Below are 22,713 nucleotides of genomic sequence, written 5' to 3'. Positions count from 1 at the left end.
AATATTTAAACTATTTCATGTGGATTTGGGGCTATCTTTCCAGACCAGCACACTTAATGGGAGGCACATGCTTACGGATAAGATAAGACAAAAGAGCTGCAGCCAAATATGTGCAGAGTGAAATTTGTCATGCATGCACGCTTGATTTTTAGAATGTATGATTGTGATATTTTTGGTTGTTTTTGTTGCTTGAACTGATTCAAATTTCGTATTACACAACAACCAACCTTAAGCCAAATTACATATAGGATAACATATAGAACGAAATTTTCTCTCTTAAAAATAGATCATTGGCATGCAAACACATCCTCATTTACATCAATATGCAATATGTGACAGGAAATTGCGGGTCAACTTTCCATTGATTAATGGAGCTGAACGGAATGCAATATATACTTTCGTAAAGCATTGTTGTTCGTGTATAATGCATTATTATTATTGTATTTTGTGCTTAATGTGCCTAATTAATTTTGTCATTATTATGCATTCATTAATTGCTGTAAAATCCTAATAATAAAACAAAGTGATGCAGCCTGCTGTCTTTTTTATTCTGCAGCCATGGGGAGAATTAATAAGAATAAATACGATCATGTGTTTTGCTACGGACGTTTAAGAAGAGTTTGAGTGAGGGTGGAATGCTTGAGCAAAAGCAGAGACACTGAATACCGACATGAATAATGGATGCAGCCTCATCACTGTGCAGCCTTTTTTACAAAAAAAAAAAAAAAAAAAAAAAAAAAAAAGCAGTCCGAGAGTAAACAATTTAAGAGCGGACGTGAAGAAAACCCTTATAAAAGACTCCAGTGTTGGGTTTGGACTAAAAACAACGCTACCTACTGTATGTCTCGAATAAATCTAACGTTATTTTTTATGCGTGTATGATTTATAAAAACTCAAAGCGTGTAGTAACCTTGACTCACTCACTCACAGCTCCCACTGAAATACTCATGGCGATGTATGCCATCCGGGGATTCCACTGTTTGTCAAATTTAACCTATTTTTTAGTTAATTGCTCACCGACGAAATTCAACAGCAGAAGCTTCTGCTCTTAAGGTAAAGAAAAAAAAACATTTGCGGTAAAAGGTGGAGATTTTGTGGAAATGCGTGTGGTGTGTGTTTGTTTGTATCTGAAGGCATGGAGGAAAATTAAAGTATATGCACAACGAGGGGGAGAATGTGATCCCAGAGAAGAGTCATTCTCCTCCTCGTCTCCAGCGTACCATCGCTCCATCTGCCATCATATCCCTCCACACCGTCTTTTCACGATGTATCGCGTGCAATGCCATAAACAACATCACTCCCTCACAAACGCACAATGGCAGGCGCGGCCGCACGCTGACACCCAGCTTCACTATAAATCAAGAGAAGTAGCTGGCTTCTGGCTGACAGCGAGAAAAAAACAGAGGAAGAGAGAGAGAGCGATAGGCTGCAAGGGAGAGAGGGGGATTGACAGAGGGAGGAATGCAGAGGTATACAGGAAGTGAAGGGAAGAAGATGAAGAAGAATATTCAAGTGTTTCTTAAGATATAAACAGCAATCGGCTAGCATTGATTGCATACTCAATTTAAAAGATTAAATGGCTTGTGATTTGATGATTATGGGTGAGGGGAAATATGTGACCAACACGACAGTAACATGCACGATGACAAAAAAACAGCATACTATTGTTATGGGGGGATATTTACCAAAGTGTTTTTAAAAAGCCTAAGAGCCACTGAGTTGGAGGCAGGCGAGGGCAATGCAGCGTCGAAGGATCGTGGTTTCTCCCCCACGCAAGTCCTCTTTCTTCCACAATACTCACGTTGTGTCCACAACAACCCGCAAGACGCACACCCGTCTAAATTTGTTATATTGCAGCCCCCATCTCGCTTTTCTCTATCTTTCCCCCAACTCAGCTCTCTCTCTCTCTCTCTCTCTCTCTCTCTCTTGCTCTCTCTCTCGCTCTCTCCCTCTCTCTCTCTCTCTCTCTCTCTCTCTCTACTCTCCTTTCCCGCTCTCCCCATCTTTTCTTGTGGGAGTGGGGGTGTTCCCCCCCTTTTTTTTTTGTTTCAAAGGATATTTAATTTTCCATGACATTATTGCGGGACACTTTTTCTCGTGCTATATCTGACAGATAAATATAGATTCTAAAACCTCACCAAATGTAATGTACTGGGTAAGGGAGTTGAGGTGCATACGCTTGAGTTTCTGGCGACCAGTCGATACTTTTAAGCTACTTTGCATGAAAATGAATATACAAGAAATAATGGGAACACTTGTGATCCTATATCACCGTTGGGCAAAGAAACGGGCAGCCAAAGGGGGTAACTCTTATTCACTGCTCTTAAAAATGACCACACGCTTTGTTCTTACTTCACCATTCTTTCATTTGCAGTCCGCATGAGTCAGGAAGAGGAATTCTTGAATTGCTTTCAGTACAATTTCAAAATACCTGTTTAGTATAATATTATTTGTTTTGGAGGTTGCTTTGTTCAGTTTTGTCTGTTTTACACATTGTGATGTAACAAAACATTTCTTTTTCATCAGCACTGCTTAATGCGGAAATGTCGAATATATATATATATATTTAAATACGTGTCTTTTCATTTAAGTAAAACGAAAATATGTTTTATGAAAATATATGTATCAAAAAACGATATATTTTTCGATATTCATTATTTAAACCTATTTACCGATATATATATATATATATATATATATATATATATATATATATATATATATATATATATATATATATATATATATATATATATATATATATATATATATATATATATACACACATAAATGTATATATGGCGGAAAACAGACAAGACTGAAAAAGCAGTTTCTGCTCTTGCACTCCTCTTTAAAAGAAACTGCTGTATTTTAAGCCAAAAGAACTGTTGTGTTTGATAGAACAATATATCTATATGCTGCCATAGCAGATTCATGGCGCATTAATCCCCCGAACTATTTCTAATTTGTCTGTTTTACCCTGGAAACCCCCGTTTACAGACGTTGCGCAACCGCTTTTGTTTCAACCAGCCATAAAACGATGGTAATTAAGTATATTCATTATTCAAAATATCTGTCATTTTTAGCTTAGAATCATTAATTGATGTCTAATATTTCGTTTAAAAAAACGACTTTAAAAATTATTCACTAGCATATTTCAAACTTTTGAACACATGACGTCACAATGGAAAAAAATGCATAGTATCTGTAAAAAAGTCACGGATATCTACCTCATAACTATTGATTAACTGTATTTACTGTCACATTTTCGCCGATATGTTCAGATGATAAATAATCTATCCAAACAAAGAAAAATTGGAGGGGAAAAAAAATAAAAAATAAATAAAGTTTAAAAAGGTAAATATGAAATAGAAAATCTCGACCACTCCTTGATGTCTGCGATTTCTGCATCACGACCCTTGTTATATTACCATGGTTCACCCATAAAATCCCCCAAAAATCCTGCTGTGGCCATTCACAGCTGTGTCTTGGCACTCAGTGATACATGCTACATGGAGTTCTTGGATCAAAACATGGTAAATAACAGCTAGTTAAAATCATGGCTTCTTTAATTATGCTCTATTATGCTCTCACCTCCAGTTAGGGTTTTGTTGTTTATTTTTTTAAATCCCCTTCTGTTATATATATATATGCATGTATGTACTGTATGTCACAGTTGCTATAAAAGACGCCATTAACAGTTCAGATGCAATCAAACGCAGGTATATTTCACTCGTAAATCAGCAGTGTACGGGCAATGGGTGTTCAACAAAATAATGGAGAATGACAAAGAAACAACAGGGAGATTTAAAAAAAAAAAAAAAAAAAAATCCCGTCGCGTGGCCATGCATGGCCGCAACAAAAGAGGGGGGAATAAGTTTGCCCTCTTGTGTCCGGCTGGTTCCACAGTTCTAATGCATGCAAAAAAAGAACTTGGAAAAACAAGCAAATCTTGCAACTAAGGAAGAAAATTGTCAAGGTCCAACAAGAGGGGCTACCGAGCCCACCATAAACGAAACAAAAAAGAGCGACCAAAAATGTCACAGTGTTAAATAATAAATGTGTAGAGTACAGTTAGAACAAATTTTCATTGAGGAGAAGAAATATTTGAATTCATTTTATAATAAAATGTGCTGTTAAAAAAAAAAATCTAGGTATCTTTCATATTGATCATTTAATTAAAATACGTAGAAAAAGCAATGTGGCACTATTCTGCTCTGCCCACATCAAGATTCAAATCAAACATTTGCAATGATGATGATGCCGTCTGTAATTATGGCTATAAATTACAGCTCTCAGAGCTTGAAAAACAGCTAAGATAAGAATGCAGAAGAGGAACCTGGGCGGACTGACAACGTTTATACGAATTAGCTCTGCAAATGTGCGACGCATCCGCAATCAAAAATCGAAACCACACAACATCAATCCTTAAAAAACAGAATCTCCTAAAACCATGCTGATTTTCTTAAAGAATGCCAAAAAGTAACAATATAGCGTTGTTCTTTGTCTATTCATAATGTTATTTTACATAATGTTAATTTAGTCGCTTTTCCAAATGCATACTCATTCGTTTTGTATTCAATTAAAAAATATTAAAATATTGTCGGTTGCTTTTTCACGTTTTTTATTAGAGTTTTGTTGGTTGACAATAAGAGTAACATGTATTTGGTTTTGATACATGTCACGTGTTAACCACTAAAGAAGAACAAGCGTCAGTCATAGAAGCCATCAGAATCATGCGGCCTTTACGTGAAGGATTAGGACAGGCTCAGTCTTCCTTCTCATTAACCATTAATCTGTATTTTAGGATAGTGAAAAACTGAAAATGTCTTTTTATTCTAATGACGTAGGACTATAAAGTGAATTGTCACATAAAACGCTTATTGGATATATATTGAAATAACCAATGTTGTATTATGATGATGATCATGGTCATTGTTAGGAGTAGCAGTAGCAGTAGTAGTATTTGTAGTACATATACTCTTCAATAGAAAGAGAACGCAACAATACATAATTCCGTACAATAGTACGCGCGTATATATTATTATTATTATTATTATTATTATTATTACATACACAGACATATATCATAAAGCAAGAGACAGTGCTAACTGAGACAGGCGGATTGATTTACAATCAATTACAATTGATTTACTCTGACATCTTGATTTTTTTTTAAAACTGCCGCCTGTAAATCTGACTTAAATCACATCTTTCTGAACTATATATTACAGAGTGCCACCCATGAGCTCTTCCCCTGGCCAGTTTTTTATATATGGTGCAACTGCAAAGAACAAGATGGGAAAAAATGAGGGAGAGACCAATTGTTTCCCCACAATGATCGTTGTCAAATTGAGAGTCACGATACGTTGTAATTATTTAGCTCACTTTAACAGGCAGATGTAAATGTTCATTTTCTAATGAAATACAAATTCAACTGTTAACCAAATTGTTCCATCGCTGCTGATTTAATGAAATTTTATAGGGCCCTTGTGAATGACTTAAAGTATCCGTGATGACTGGATTACAATATGAACACACATTGATCAGTTCACATCGAATTTAGCATTCATCCCAGTACTTGCAATGAAGTCCACTATTTTCTCTAAACTGCTCGTTGTAACTCTGATTTAGAGCTGGTGGTTAGGTACACTATCGCCTGGTCACTTTTTATCGCAGGGCACATATACACACAATTATGCACTTTACGTGGACTCTTAAGTCTTCAACTAACCATGCACATACATTTTTTCCCTTTTCCTTCACAAATTGTTTGTAATCTAAAAAGAACATCGATAATTCCAACATAAGAAGACTGGATCTGGGACTCAAACTGAGAACTTCAGAACTCTGAGGAATGGAGAATATTTTATCACACTTTTTCATTCAGAAAATAATAACTATATTTTAAATTCACACACTTTTTTAAAAATTGTGCTGCTAGTATTCTGGTTATAGTTATTGGCACATATATGACTGATGGTAGCTCGTTGTTAATATATTTCTACATAAAGATGTGGATCAAAACCATGACTAATCACAACAAATAAAGACTCTAATTCAATACAGTGCCTCAGTTACAGTTGCAATTAATTTCCATTTGATTAGCAATGCTAAGAATCATCTGGGCCTGTTCAATTATTTGTATTCATTTGAAAAAAAAAAAAAAGAACTGATTAGTTGTGTACAAATGCAAATCATAACGTTATCATTATTTTATTTATGTGTGTATTTATTTTGTCAAAATGGTCTTGATTACCACCAAGAATAATTACCCAGTGGCACACACACATATAACTCATAAACCATTCAGACAAACAATGATAGTGAAAAAAATTGGAGAACACTTTTGCAAGCATCAGAAGGCACAACACACAATTTAACACTGAATTTGTTGTCACATTGTAACACCTCAAGGAAACAATATACTAAACAACAATCCGATATAAAAACATTTGAAAAATGTGTCATAGCCTATACTGCTCAAAACAATGGCTTTTTCGAACTATAGTGTATTTATCACATGGCTTTCTTCATTTCCCTTAAGCATTATGAATAAAGTGGTATGAAAAAATATCTGAACCTTTTGGAATTTCTCACATTTCTGCATAAAAGCACAATCAAATGTGATCTGATCTTTGTCAAAATCACACAGATGAAAAAATAGTGTCTTCTTTAACTAAAACCACCCACACATTTATATGTTTTAATATTTTAATATGGATAGTATGCAAACAATGACAGAAGGGCGAAAATAAGTAAGTGAACAATCACATTTAATATTTTGTGCCCCCCCCCCCCCCCCTTTGTCAGCAATAACTTCAACCAAACGCTTCCTGTAGCTATAGAGCAGTCTGGCGCATCGAGCAGGACTGTTCTTGCCCCATTCTTCTCTAAAAAAGGGCTGTAGTTAAGTCAGATTGCTGGGATGTCTGGCATGAATCGTTGTCTTTCGGTCATGCCACAGCATCTCACTGGGGTTCAAGTGTGGACTTTCACTTGGCCACTCCAGAACGTGTATTTTGTTCCTCTGGAACCATTGAGAAGTTGATTTACTTCTGTGTTTTGGATCATTGCCTTGTTGCAGCATCCACCCTCTTTTTAGCTTCAACTATATGACAGACAGCCTCAGGTTTTTCTGCAAAACATCCTGATAAACTTTTGAATTCATTCTTGCATTAATGATTGCAAGTTGTTCAGGCCCTGAGGCAGCAAAACAGCCCCGAATCATGATGCTTCCTCCACCATGCTTCTCGGCGGCAATGAGGTGTTGATTTTTGAGAGCTGTTCCATTTTTCCTCCACACATGACATTGTGTGTTACTTCCAAACAATTCAACTTAGGTTTTATCAGTCCACAAAATATTTTTGCCAAAACTTCTGTGGAGTGTCCAAGTGCCTAATTGCGAACATTGAACAAGCAACAATGTTTTTTTTAGACAGCAGTGGCTTGCTCCGTCGTTTCCTCCCATGAACACTATTCTTGGCCATAGTTTTACATCTAGTTGATCTGTGCACAGCAATATTGGACTGTGCCAGTGATTCCCTGAATTCCCTATTCAGGCTCTCTTTTATTGGACACACTTTCTGACATCACAGTATTGCTGCTCTCAAATAGACCATGCTTGTATTCGTGGACCCTCCACTTCACTTAAATTTACTATTGCCCCACCCAGTGGTGCAACTACATTTTGAGCAGGAATTTTCCTCACATGAACGCGAGCCGACAGGGTGCGCCCTCATGAGGAATCACTCCCGGTCTCAGTCAAAATTAATAACCCCCCCCCCCCCCCGTTTGTTTGTTGGTTTGTTTGTTTGTTTGTTTGTTTGTTTTGAATTTCATTTTTATGTTTTTATGTTTTATTTTTGTTTTATGTTTGTGTGTAATGTGAGGATGCGCGCCGGCCAGTGATTGGAGCAACAGAGAGAGAGTTCACTGCAACTATTCACTGTTGGGTTGCTGAATCAATAATATTACGAAGTGTTGAGAGTTAGATTGTCTTATGTGTTGTTAGGTACAGTGTGCCTCTGTCAGAGGTAAGTAAATGAAGCCAACGAAGCCAACTGTATTGTTTGTATTCTTTTGTTACGACTTAGCACAGAGCGCTAAACTATTTAGCGATGATGCTAATCTGTGTCTTAAGTGTCTGTTTTTATTGTGTTTTGGAGAAACATATTAGCACTCGTGATATTTATACTAGGACTGCCAAACGATTCAAATTTTTAATCGAGTTAATCACAGCTTAAAAATGAATTAATTGTAATTAATTGCAATTCAAACCATCTCTAAAATATGCCATATTTTTCTGTAAATTATTGTTGGAATGGAAAGATAAGGCAAAAGACGGATATATACATTCAACATATACTGTACATAAGTACTGTACAGTATTTGTTTATTTTAAAAATAAATTCACAAGATGGCATTAACATTATTAACATTCTTTCTGTTAAAGGAATCCAGGAATAGAGAGACTTGTAGTTCTTAAAAGATAAATGTTAATCCAATTTATAGTCATTTTATATTAAAACCCCTCTTAATGTTTTCGTTTTAATAAAATTTGTGAAATTTTCAAACAAAAAATAAACTTGTAGCTCGCCATTGTTGATATCATCGAGCGGTGACGTCACATGGGCTCCCTGCTGTTCTTCCACAGTGTCTTTAACTACGTAAGGTAGTGATTGAAATACACCGCAAGGTGTCAATGGCGAGTTTTAAATTACTTAGAAATTAAGCCAATGAGTGTGTTTTGTTCCTCGACTGACACCATAGTTCCCCGTTTACTGGGTCCATCTATTCCATTGTACTTCACGGTCATTTGAGTGCTGGCTTCACAACGTAGGAGACCTCTGATTGTTTGTATATTGTGACAAAATATTTTGCATTCTTGTTTAACTGTGTGAGAATAGGGCCTCATTAGTACAGATTGAAGCGCTTTTCTTTTTGTGAACATTATTTTTTTTTGAGAGATAGGAATATTATTGTTGTTGTGTTTTCCCTAAATGATTCTTATGTTTGTTGTGAAGGAGTTGCCGAAGCTTATGCAAACAAACTGCGTAGTCCAATGAATGCCTGTGTCCACTCGCCTTTCTCTGCCTCTTAGCTCTCAATGTGCAAAAAACGGCATCATTTTAATCTGTTTGAGGCAATGCATGAGCGGGTCATTATATATTTTAACGTGATTATTTAAAAACATTAATTACCGCCCGTTAACGCGATAAATTTGACAGCACTAATTTATACGATAAGTTATTTAACTGATCGTCTGATTAATTGATTATAAAAATAATTGTTAGTTTCAGCCCTATCAGTAACATACTAAAAAAGCAGCAAAGATGCCTAAAAAAAAGTGTATGTGTGTCTGCTGGGTTAGGGCCAGTTAAGATGTGGGGGGGCATTTTCATTTCGCATACCCAAATAAGAACGGGTAGTTGTAGTAGTTAATAGTAGTTCTTGCAGTTAGTAAGCACCACCCAAAACACCCAGCAACGCTCTTTTACTTCCTCCCACCATATGAATGGGATTGTATGTATGCATTGCCTGCGCTTGTTTGAAAAGGGTTAAACAATACATCGGAGTAATTTGACTGGCTACAACATAAAGTAGGACTGCAACAAAATTAATTTGTTGTTTTGAGCAATTTTTACATTAGACACCTGCGTGTGCTATCCCTATGTGCCCTGTTGAGGATGATGTTTTGGCTGTGCACGCTTTGGCCTAGGGGCAATGTGGTGCATGCATGCAAATAACACATCAATGCCATTAATAAAGTGCCTGTGACAGCAAAAAGCATGTTAATTTAATATAATACTCTGTATTTTATGCTTCTGAGTGAAATGGACCGCTTGGATGTGTGTGGAAGTGATCGTTTTATTTATTCAATGTTTTGAAAATGATTTGAAATTGAGTGACTTTAGGCTCCAGTCTCGGATTGTGTACGAATGCGAATGTGACGTCACCCTGGTCAGCATCTCACAATACAGCATTGCTTTATAGCATTCAAATGGACTGCGGATTCAGCTGATTTTGTGGATTAATTCATTCAATTTTTGCATCACGCCAGCCAAATGTGCTGCAGGGTTTTGTTGCTGCACCAGGGAGAGGCGTGTGAGCCTTTTTGGGTTTCAAAGAGTTCCCGTTCACCCAGAGATTGACCAAAACAATTCCGACAACTGTGGGACCATTGGACTTACGAGGAAGTGAGTAAACATCGTGTTTGTATTTAGTCAAATACTGGGATCATGGCACACATTTTAGTACAGAGGTGGCTTGCATTTTGTGGCTGACAATGCTCCTTGTCCACCAAGAATGCCACTCGGTCGACGACCGGCGGCTTGTCGCAAACCCCGCTCGGTCCTCTTCGCGTGTCCGCCGGGAGAGCGCTATACTCAATTTACAGGATGCTTGTGCGGTTCTCCATATCGTCCAGACTTCCAGCCCCCTATGCCCTCTTCATGTGCCCGGCAATACACCACTATCCTCGGGTTGGGCCCAGCCAGCTACGTGCTCCACCGAAGTGGCCCGTTTCTCCGGCGGTCATTCTCTAGCTGCTTCCCCTGCAAACGAGCTCTCCTGCCTGCAGCAGGGGAACGACGAGCTGTAGCTTGCTCGCCGCCAGAGGGGTTGCCGATCGGTGAAGACGATTGACAACCCCGCTGTGTGATATGATCCGGAGTAGTTTTGTATGATTTTTCACTTAGAAAGGCGATACAATAAGACTTTGAAATGCCGCTCGTTTCGAGTTAACATGTCGGCTAGCTGTCATGCCTCCTGGTTTGTTGATGCTATTTGAAGCCGGGGCAGGGAAATGACAAAAGCCGGACTAACTCTGGTGGCATAAAATATCGTTCGGGAGGAGTCAGAAGTTGACAGTTTTGACCATTATGGAGTAATTTTGCCATGTCGTAGTGAATAAATGCATTTTGAATATTTCATATTCCATTTAGCACAAGATCATTATTTTCATGATCATCCCATTTATTTAGCAAATGGGGAAAAATACTTAAAAGGATATCCTGTTAAAATATTGGAGTAGAGAGACTGAAATAATGACATTTTGCTGCTCTCTCCACATTTTTCTCGTTCTGAATAATTCCCCTTCAATGGGCTGAACTCTAAATCAGATGAAATTGTGACGCTGCTGACGTCATCCTCCAGCTGGGGATGCTAGAGTGCTATAAAGACAGGCAGATTGAAAGACTAATTTCTCGTCATCTGCGCTTTGCCAAATTGTTGTATATAGTCGAATCGTCAAAAATATGATTCTAATGTACTATTCACAATAATGCTATTTAAGATTTTTTTATGCTGTCACAGGCACTCTAATCACAATTCATCACTGTGAGAGCTCTTGGGTGTTCTTGAGCACTTTTAAATAAAGTATTGGATTAAAAAAAAAAAAAAAAATTTGATTAATTTGGGGAAACCATCAACCAATTAATCGATTATCGAAAGATTAGTTTGTTGCACAAGGAGAATATAGAATTTCAATAACTAATAATATAACAGGCATAGAAACAAATCAATTAAACTTTCCATTTGAATGGATCAAAGAATTGTGGTTGTTTTTCCAAATTGCTCTTCTGTCCTAACAGAAAAAGCAACAGCAGCGATCATGACCATCTTCTGCAGCATCTGCAGCACTTTCCATGACCCCCTGTATGCTCCTAGCCCTCATCATAAGAATAAATGTGTTGGCCAACACAGCGGCAATGGGTTTGTTGGGCTAAATGGTGCTGGTGATTTGTCTATAGCAATTATCCAATTAGCGTACCGTGGTCCGAATTCTTGGCCAATGTACAGGGTGTGTTTGAGATTAGTCTATGATGACCAAGCACTCTAACCTCCGTGAAGTTGGCCCCACATCACAAGCAAATTTATATAAAAATGATGTCAAATGTTTGTGGTACGTTAGTGCTCATTTGAGCAGTAAAAAGTTTCGTTTGTGCTTCTATCAGTACACGACAGTCCTCTTATATCTCATTGTGCAAAATATGGCGTCATTACAATCTGTGTTTAAAAAATGTGTTCATTCGTTTTCCGTGTTGCTTATTCACCGGGAAGCAAGCTTCGGCAGCAACACCTGATAGATTGAAAACACCAGCAGGATGATGATCAATGTGGACAGCGCTTTTACGTGACAAAAATAAGGTATGCCGTCATTAGACATCTCAGTGGAGACAAACTGCATCAATGTTTTCGTGTGATGCAAAAAATAATCACACCGCTGTGTTTCACTGTATACCCTTAACACATGTAAAGCACACGGCATCTCTGGATGCTAACTATCTCCATTATAATATTGGGATAAGTTGGATCACACACTAATTTACCGTGGTGATATGCAAACATTTTTTGACATCACTCTTCTGCTCCGTCACTAGAGCAGGAGTGTAATTGCTGTCACTAACGAACTTGACACATGTCGGCTACTCAACTCATCCCGTCTTTCCTGTTTATTTTGCTTTTGCTGCTCATTTTGTGAAACATCGACAGGACTGTACTTCTCTTTAATATTCCGCTCGGGTTCGAATTGAAAGTGCAGAACCGACAACATGTTTATGTAGTTAAAGAGTGACCCCGTGGAAGTCCGGCAGCGCACCCATGTGACGTGACCGCCTTGCGACGTCAACAACAATGGCGACCTACGAGTTAAAATAAGTTTACAAATTAAGAGGGTTTTAATATCAAATTAGTATAACTCGTACTACCATTTATCTTTTAAGAATTACATCTCTTTGTATCCGTGGTTCCGTTTAAGATATTTACAATTCTTTTTTTTATAGCTCAATCTGAGGTCAGCCAGCACCCCATTTTGATTAAAAATGGCTGAAAAGGGTGTCAAAAATGTATGTTTCGTTTCTGCAGTAAACACTTTCGTTTGTGCTGCTATCATTTTTTAGATACAGGTAGACCCCGGGTTATGAACGACTTCCGGTCCTACGCTGGCGACGTAAACCGAATTTCCGCATGAATCAGAATTAACCCTTTAAGTACCCCAGAATAACCATCCAAAAAGTCCAAAAGTATTGTATTTCGTTAAATGATGGAGGATACATTGCCCTCAGGTGGCAGCTTTGTGACATATGACTCTAGTCTTACATGGATAATGTACAGCTGCGCTCTGGTTTGGCCCACATTAACCTGTAAATTGTTTCAGCTAATATATGTTTGTGTATGCATTTATCATAAAGTTTACAGCTACAGTTTGTGAAGTTATGTGTGAGCGATTTTTACGAGAATTGTAAATACGTTAGCATTCATAGCATTTAAGCTAGTGGACTTTATTTAGGCAAATTAAGTTAATTTAATGTACTAAATTTGCATATTGATCAGATTAGATGGACGTTTGAACAACAATTGTTTTCTGTCAAGTGTTTTATTGTTAAAATGCGTGTCGTTTTGAACGTAATTGTACATACAAAGGTATGAAAAAGTATTTTAACCTTTTGGAATTTCTAATATTTCAGCATAAAATTACCATGAAATGTGATCTGATCTTTGTCAAAATCAAACAGATGAAAAAACAGTGTCTGCTTTAACGAAAACCACCCAAACATTTATGGGTTTTCATATTTTAATGAGGATTGTATGCAAACAATGACAGAAGGGGGGGGGCAAGTAAGTGAATGATTACATTTAATAATCTATGGCCCCTCCTTTGGCAGCAAATACTTCAACCAGACGCTTTTTGTAGTTGCTGATCAGTCTGGCACATCGATCAGGACTAATGGTAAATGGTGTTATACTTGTATAGCGCTTTTCCACCTTTCAAGGTGCTCAAAGCGCTTTACACTACATCACCACCTACTGGTGACGCAGCACCAGGAGCAATGTGGGGTTCAGTATCTTGCTCAAGGATACTTAGGCCAGTTCATCAGGGCAGAGAATCGAACCCACAAGACAAGACAATTCTTACCAGGTGTTTGTTTTATAGTGGGCACGGCAGCTTTAAACCACTCATCAATGATGGGGCACACACCTGACTTAAATTGTTTAGTAAATTTTGGTTTCAATAGAGGGTTCACTTACTTATGTTTCCTCCTTCTGTCATTGTTTGCATGCTATCCTCATCAAAATAGCACAATTGGCTTGTTTGATGTCTGTAAATCTGAACAACTTCACATTTAGTGAGGACAGAACACATCATATTAATAAAGTAAATTAAAAATAAGATACTGTGAGGTACAATATGGTACTGTTTATGTGAAGAAGAAGAAAAAAAAAGAATGCAGACAAAATGGCGGACAAGACTCCGGCGTCGTAAATTCAAGATTGCGTAAGTCGAGTATGTCGTAATCCGGGGACTACCTGTATTCAGATATTAATTTCGAGTGATGACGTCAAGCAGTCCCCCATTTATTGCAAAATCGACCCCAATTGCTACCATTTGTTTATGCTATGTTTGTGCTTTGAAATTTTTCGTGATTGCTGCCACCGTTTTATAGATATTGAGATAATAATTTCGAATGATGACGTCAATCGCAGTCCCTGCGTCGCGGCTGATGGAGCATACCAACTCTCTCAATAACAGAAGGGTGTCCTAACAACTTGTGCAAATGTAGCACAAACAAATGGCGCCCCTTTGGGTCCAGGTTGCAGTAAATGGGAGGCTACGAGTCATGTCATCATTCGAAATTCATATGTCAAGCCTGCATTCTAATCTAGTTATTTTTCCACTGAGGTTTAATATTATTTAAATAGGCTAAATGCTATTGTTTTTTTAATTGATTAATTTATATTTTCAAGACCAGTCAGAAGAAGCCCAGAATGTTTTCCAGTTTCATAACCTTTAAAGTGCTTCTCTGCTGCCAAAATGTTATTGATGACCATGAGCATCTGTGGTTAAAATAGAATTTTAAATGAAAAGCATTGGGCAATGTGAAAATGAAAAAAAAAAAAAACATAATTAAGTGATGCTACATTGTTATTCTAATTTATTTATTTATTTATCTATTTGACTGAAGGCGATTTTCCACCTTCCTTAAGCCTCTGTTATCGATGGAGCTGAGGTGCTACTTGACCCAGAAAGAAATCAATCCGACTACAAATAAAAAGAAAAGAGAACAAGCTCTGGTCTGTGTCAATGAAACAGAAGCTAGGACTTGGTTTCATTGCTGAGAGGAAAATTGCATTACCTACTAGAATTGTGCCAAAAAACAATTCGACCGATATCCATTCATTAGGACAAGAGACAAGAAATATGTGCGTATCAATAGCAAGCTCCTCAATCGATGCAAAATGCAGAGCTAGATGATTGTAAAGCAGTGAATCGGCTATCTCAAGTCTTGTAATTGGTTTCTGAGGCTTTGCGTTTTATTCTCTTTTAAAACACACATAATAGTATTTTCAAAAACAATGTGTCCACTCAAAAAACAGGCATTCGCCAGGAGGGAGTATAGCGGCCTTACTCCAGTCTTGGACCAACTTCAAAATAAAAGCCTTATGAAATACGGCATCATCTTGCCCATGAATTACTGAGCTTTCAGCTAGCCAGTGTGTATCTTGGATCGTTACTGTAGCATGCTTACTTGCTGCTGAAACTGCACACTCTCTGATTTGCTTGATTTCTTTGTTTTGGTGATGTAGTTATCTACGAAGTTTTAAAACATGGCCCATCCTTCGAAAAAAAACAACAACTCTTTTGTCTGTCGTATAACATAACGTGCATACTTAACGTAAAATAAGGCAGTGTTTTACTGTTTTACTTGTAGGATGTCCTAGTACTGTTATTACTATTATTCAAGTCCTCTATGGAGTTTCCCCAGTTTAATAAATGTCAATGTCCAAAATATATAACTATGGTTCTTTTCTGGCTTCAGTTAATTGTTTAAGTTGACATAACTCATAACTAATATGTGTGTGTGCGCTCCCACGTCGAGGGGATACCATTTTTGATGGGGGTAACTACATTGGCAAGACACCGTTGATGGCTCTGTTGAACAATTAGCATCTTTAGTGGGGCAAATTGAAACTTCGCTCACCATTTTGGCGGTGTTCTCTGGCGTTTCACAGTCCACATTTTCAATCCTTAGTTCTTGCTCAGTAGTTGTTGTCACTTTTGAAAGCTTAGGTTTGAAAAAAATTACGTGTATGCCATCTTGCCTGGGGTGGTTTTGGCTAAGCAAAGCAAATGACTGTCTAAGGTGCGAGTCACATGATCTGTTTGAAATGTAATTTTGACCCATTATAAAAACTATAATTTTTTGTTCATTTCATTCATTTTTTTTCTGTTTTACTGCTTTCTAACGTTTATGATATTTAACCTGAAAATTCTTAAATATAAAATCATATATAGGGAAGTCAATTACATGTAATGACAGATTTCGGCCACCGGGTAGGCTAAACTCCGCATATGGTTTCGATGCATTTTTATGCATTAATAAAGATTTATGTCTGAATTTTGGGTGGGCTTACAATGGGTTAGGGCATTCAAATGGAAAACGCGTTTCTACACACAGAAATATCACGTGACGAAATTACTTCCAGAACCAATTCCTTTCGTAAGTAGAGGTACCACTGTATAGCCAATATTCAGACCTTCATCCTAATAGCATAATTGCCTGAATCAAATTTTAACATTTTCAGAAAAAACTGGGGGCATTTGTTTTTGGGGTTTTTTTTCAAACACGCTGATATTTTTATGACTAAGGGGCAAAACACACGGGAGGTGACCTCACTCATGCTCAATACATGCAAAATTTCGTCACACTTGATCCACTGAGAATGTGTTGAATGCGAGCGACGTCGCCCCCATGTGTTTTGCCCCTAAGGCAGAGAGTGTTTTTGAAAAGTTCTGATTGGCTTAGGACAGGGGTCAGCAACCCACGGCTCTAGAGTCACATGCGGCTCTTAAGCGCTGCCCTAGTGGCTCCCTAGAGCTTTTTGAAAAATGTTTGAAAACGGAAAATGATGCAGGAGGCAAATATGTATATTTTTATTTCTAATATGTTTTTGTTGGAGGACTAACATGACACAAACCCTCGAAATCATTAATATTGCAATGAAGTTAAACTTGAGGCGGCATCCTACAACAGAGTAGTCACATTCTCTATAGGATACACTGCAAGGATAATAAACATTTTCAGTATTTTCCGCACTATAAGGCACACCTGCAATGAATGGCCTATTTCATAACTGTTTTCCTTTATAGGGCACACTAAATTATAAGGCGCAGTAGTAGTAGTAGTAGTGGTTGGCATTGTGTTATGCATCCACAAGATGGAGCTGAGCTAAATGGAATGTCATTCCATGATTAACCAATACTGATCCATATATAAAGCACATCTGATCTGCCGGCTTTTGAGAAAAATTGAAGGCTTTCAGGTGCACCTTATCGTGCGGTAAATACAGTAATCATTAAAGCTCAATATGTATTGGTAGGCAACGTAGTCATTTTGATAGTAGGCTAATACAGATGAGATAGATACACAAAACATGTGTAGCTTTCATTATAAGATTAATACGAGGCTGTTAATTTTTTGAGGCTCCAGACATTTTTTTTTTTTTTTTTGCTCCAATACGGCTCTTTCAGCATTTTGGGTTGCCGACCCCTGGCTTTGGTGAAAAGCAGTGAGGCAGGATGATGCAGCAGTGATAGGAGAATAGCATTATACATAAATGTCAATTAGGCAAAAATATGAGTTCGGCAATTATGCTGTATAGGCTAACGATATTGCACATTTGTTACCAATACCCACCACCCAACCCCCCAACACATGCAAAGGATAGGTTAAAATTTTGCACTTTTGATACCGACCAAATATGACCATATGTACTGTATTTTATTTATTAAATAAAAAAATAAATTAAAAAAAAACAGCAGGCCAGTCTTTTTCAAGTTTTTGGAGGGGTGGGTGACAGTGATGACCTTATTTATTTTTTAAGAGTCTGATGTTTCTTAGAGGACCATGAAGAAACAATAGATTACCATTGCTCTGATAGGAAAATATTTAAGAATGTCTTTTTATTGGCTTCTTTTTTAATTGTCTTGATAAAGTGGCATTGAATTGTGGCATTGAATTTTATTGCTTTGTTTCCTTTTTCTTTTTTTCGAATCAAATCGTGACGCATCCAAATTAAACTGAATAATAACCAAACTGTTATTTACCTCAAGTCATCGTTTTAGCATGGAATCGAAACCCGTGTATCTAGATGCATTTTGAATCGGCCTCATTCCCAACCCTAGTTCCGACCCAGAGGCAGCACTGTTAGTTGTGGATTGATGGCCGTGTAGGAACAGCGGCCAGAATGGGTTCAAACAGAGGACACGTTTTTCTGACCGATGAGGTCGAGTGACTCTAAAGCAAGAGGCTGACTTGTGGTGATCCCCCTCCCTATGTTACCCGCCTTGACCTCGCAAGGGTTCTGCACCCTCAGCTCATTCAGACATTCCCAGACCTCCTGAGCCCACTGGCCCCTTAGTCATAACATGCTGAGTTTAGGACACTGTAAACCATGGCAGTCAGAGACAAATTGCCGTGGAACCCAATCACCTTTGGAAGGGTCAGATTCAGGTCACAGTTAAACGAATGGATTGATATATATCCAGTGGCACAGATATGCAGCTGATAAAAAATGAAAGGGCATTTTGCAGAAATAACAGCAGCTTAAACAAGAGGCTGTGCATCACTACAAATTAAAAATGAAAAAATAGGACAATTATACAAAAGTGTTTAAAAAAATAAGAAATTAAACAATAGTAAAAAGATAAATGAAAACAAATAGGACCACCAGGGTAGAGCTGACTTGGCGATCATGCTAATTTACTGAATTTTTTTTTATTTCTAAAAAATCATTTTTGGCATCATAGGCAAAAAAATTTGTTTATACAGTAGTATCAACAACTGTGCAAAGCAGATGGAGCTGACGAGCTAACTTTGGTCTGTTTGCTAACGGGTTCTGCCAGAAAGCGAGTCTGCAACTATAGTATTTGACGACTTGACTAAGCTGCTGGTTCCTCCCTATTATTTATCAATAAAAACTCAAACTCATCGAAGTATTGCATACATATTTTTCTTAGTTAATACTGTCAAAAGAAAAATACAGTAATTTCATGGCAGTCCTATGAAATGATAAACAAAGCAACTTTTCTTTCACTTGTATGAGAACAAAAATGATAACTCTTATTTAGGATTAGGTGAGGTGGGTAGTAACTAGTGATGGCAACTTGAAACTGAATCTTCAAACATGCTCCGAACAAAGAACGTATATTTAAATGACGTGTGACATGTGACGTATGAAACAGAAACTATTTCGTTTCTTCAATGAAACGCCCCTATCGGTTCATAATCCAATCAGGTGGGTCACAGACACTGGCTGTCTCGATTCTGACAGCTGACTGGCTGAAGCGATTTGAATTATAGCATCTCATTACTTTGTAACTGCACTCACAAATGTAAAATTTGTGGGTCGTTGTCGTCGTGGTTCGTGTGCGTTTTTGCAGTTGACTTGCTGAGAAATTATTTTTGTTTGATCATTAACGAGCAAGCTAGAAAGAGAAATGTGGGAACACTATAATCTGATCACTCCTGATAAGGTATGTGTGCTGTCTATAAACACGTAACATAAGTAATGTCATTTTAAAAAGTTACATAGATAACAAAATTAACGTTCAGTATCGATTCTCTGGACAGAGATGCTTCTGATACCAGGAGGTTAAGGAATGCCTCAGCAGATGCAAAAAAGGAGGTGAAGTGATACTTTACTGATCTACCACCATGCAGTGATGGATGAAGTACTCCTTTTTTTTTTTTTTTACTTCAGTAAAAGTACAGATACAGGTGCAAAAAAAATGCTTACCTAAGTAAAAGTACAAGTATCTAAGAAAAAAATTACTGAAGTAAAAGTACAAAAGTATTTGCTAGAAAATTTACAAGTAAAATGTAAAACTAAATTCTACCGATGCAAAAATGTAGTATACATTTACGTGTATATATCGGAACCTTTTGGAAATTCTCACATTTCTGCGTAAAATCACCATCAAATGTGATTTGATCTTTGTCACACTCACACAGATGAAGCAGTGTCTGCTTTTACTAAAACCACCCAAACATTTATAGGTTTTCATATTTTAATGAGGATAGTATGCAAACAATGAAAGAAGGGGGGAACATAAGTATGTGAACCATCACATTTAATATTTTGTGCCCCCCCCCCCCCCCCCCCTTTGGCAGCAATAACTTCAACCAGACGCTTCCTGTAGCTGCAGATCAGTCTGGCACATCAATCAGGACTAATCTTGACCCCCTCTTCCCAACAAAACTACTGTAGTTCAGTCAGATTCCTAGGATGTCTGGCATGAATCTCTGTCTTTAGGTAATGCCACAGCATCTCAATGGGGTTCAAGTCTGGACTTTGACTTGGCCACTCCTGAATGTGTATTTTATTCTTCTGAAACTATTCTGAAATTGATTGACTTCTGTGTTTTGGATCATTGTCTTGATGAAGCATTGATCCTCTTTTTAGCTTCATCTGTCTGACAGAGGGCCTCAGGTTTTCCTGCAAAACATCCTGATAAATGTTTGAATTTATTATTCCATTAATGATTGCAAGTTGTCCAGGCCCTGAGGCTGCTGAACAGCCCCAAATCATGATGCTCCCTCCACCATGCTTTACGGTGTGGATAAGGTGTTGATGTTGGTGAGCTGTTCCATTTTTCCTCCACACATGACATTGTGTGTTACTCCCAAACAATTGAACTTTGGTTTCATTAGTCCACAAAATATTTTGCCAAAACTTCTGTGGAGTGTCCAAGTGCCTTTTTGCGAACATTAAACGAGCAGCAATGTTTTTTTTTTTTTTTAGACAGCAGTGGCTTCCTCAGTGGAGTCCTCCCATGAACACCATTCTTGGCCATAGTTTTACATATAGTTGATGTGGGCATGTAAATATTGGAGCGTGTCAGTGATTTCTGCAAGTCTTTAGCAGACACTCCAGGGTTCTTTTTTTTACTTCTCTGAGTATTCTGCGCTAAACTCTTGACGTCATCTTTGGTGGACGGCCACTCCAAGGGAGAGAAACAACAGTGCCAAACGCTCCATTTGTAGACAACTTCTCTGACTGTCGGTTGATGAACATCAAGATAATTCTTACCAGGTGTGTGTTTTATAGTCGGCACGGCAGCTTTAAACCGCTCATCAGTGATTGGGCACAAACCCGACTCAAATTGTTTGTAAAAATTGGTTTCAATTGCTCTTTAAGTCTCAATGGGCAGAGGGTTCACTTATTTATTCCCCTCCCTCTTGTCATAGTTTGCATGCTATCCACATTAAAATATGAAAACCTATGAATGTTTGGGTGGTTTTAGTTAAAGCAGACACTGTATTTTCATCTGTGTAATTTTGATAAAGATCAGATCACATTTGATGGTGACTTTATGCAGAAATGTGAGAAATTCTAAATGGTTCAGATACTTTTTCATACCACTGTCCACGAAGAAGAACCTTTTTGCGTACACGAAGAAGAGCGCATTTGCTCCCAAAAAGAAGTTGCACACCCGACTGAGAGAGAAACAGGAGAAAGATTACAGTTTAAGCACTCTGTCTAGCTAGGACTTAGCTCCAAGGTCTTTGCGAGGACAGTACAATGACGTATAATTCATGGTTTTGAATAGACATTTTGGGATTTAGGTGGTATTTAGGGGTACTTATGGGGTTAATTCTAATTTACATGGTAATTCGGACAACGCCGCCAGCGTAGGAACGGAACTTGTTCATAACCTGTGGACTACCTGTATTTAAAAAATATATATATATTTTGATACCGTACCGTGATCCTCCTCACATCCTTAATAAATATATATACAGAGAGAGAGAGAGAGTAAGAAGGAGATATTTAGAAGTTAAGGAAGCAGACACATGACAGACAGAAGGAAATACATTAAGCGGCATCACAGGCTGTCATATTTACCACTCACACCCGAACACACACACACGCGCACCCTCACACCAAAAGTTCCATTAGTGAAAAACTAAAGCCCCCTTGGCCATTCCTCTGATCCCACCAAATTCTCAAAGGGCAATAAAGCCATCAAACACCTCTGGGCGGTCACTGAGCAAACAGCAGATGTTAAAAGCAAGAGCTGAAGTGTTAAAACGGAATCCGCAGGACTTACCTCACAAAGCACCTTGTCCAGAAAACTCTTGGCCATCTTCAAGCTTTCCTATCTTTGTCAACTTTCAAATGTAGAGGAAAACTGTTTTCCTTTCTCATACTCTCGAAGGGTGTAAAAATAGTCTGGGAATGAGTGGTTGGGAAAAGGTTCTCTTTTTTCAGTCTTAAGTGTGTGTTGGAGGAGGGGGTTGTCGTCTAAGACGTTTTCTTTCTTTTTTTCTTCTGTTCCTCAGCGGTTCTTTTGCCACTTGCATCGCCTGACAGAAGGGGCCTGTTGGAGGCTGCGAGATGACAATAGAAAAGAAGAGGGTTTAAGAAGAAGAAGTGATTAATGATTATTTCCTGTATAATTCTCACATTTTTCTTGTAGGAGCCGTCCCCTTGCTCCCGTTTCCACAATAAAGGTGGTGAACTTTTCACTGGGTGAGGGCATCCTCATTCAAATATGGCCTCATTTAAAAAAGCAACAGAAGGTCCGGCTGATATAGGAGGTCGATTGAAAAGCTAAAAGCTTTTAATTATGCGATAGTAACCGTAACACTGATCTATATTAAGACTGCATATAGGGCAAGATTGTGAAAAAATATTTTCACAATATGG

At 37.9% G+C, this 22,713-nt stretch overlaps 1 protein-coding gene across 3 annotated transcripts in view; it reads right to left on the bottom strand.

Annotated features, from left to right (window-relative positions):
* The window catches only part of hoxb3a (homeobox B3a), a 94,356-nt gene that overhangs the window by 56,446 nt on the left and 15,197 nt on the right, over positions 1–22,713 (bottom strand). For 2 of the 3 annotated variants that reach the window (XM_057860742.1, XM_057860744.1), the window contains exon 2: positions 22,115–22,394. The gene's annotated coding sequence lies outside the window, so the exon portion shown is untranslated. Of the gene's footprint in view, positions 1–22,114; positions 22,522–22,713 lie in introns of those variants that run through there. The other variant, XM_057860743.1, reaches the window with a different exon arrangement.

Source organism: Corythoichthys intestinalis, chromosome 16, assembly GCF_030265065.1.
Source record: "Corythoichthys intestinalis isolate RoL2023-P3 chromosome 16, ASM3026506v1, whole genome shotgun sequence".
Lineage (NCBI taxonomy): Eukaryota > Metazoa > Chordata > Actinopteri > Syngnathiformes > Syngnathidae > Corythoichthys > Corythoichthys intestinalis.
This window is presented reverse-complemented; position numbering and strand designations above follow the sequence as displayed.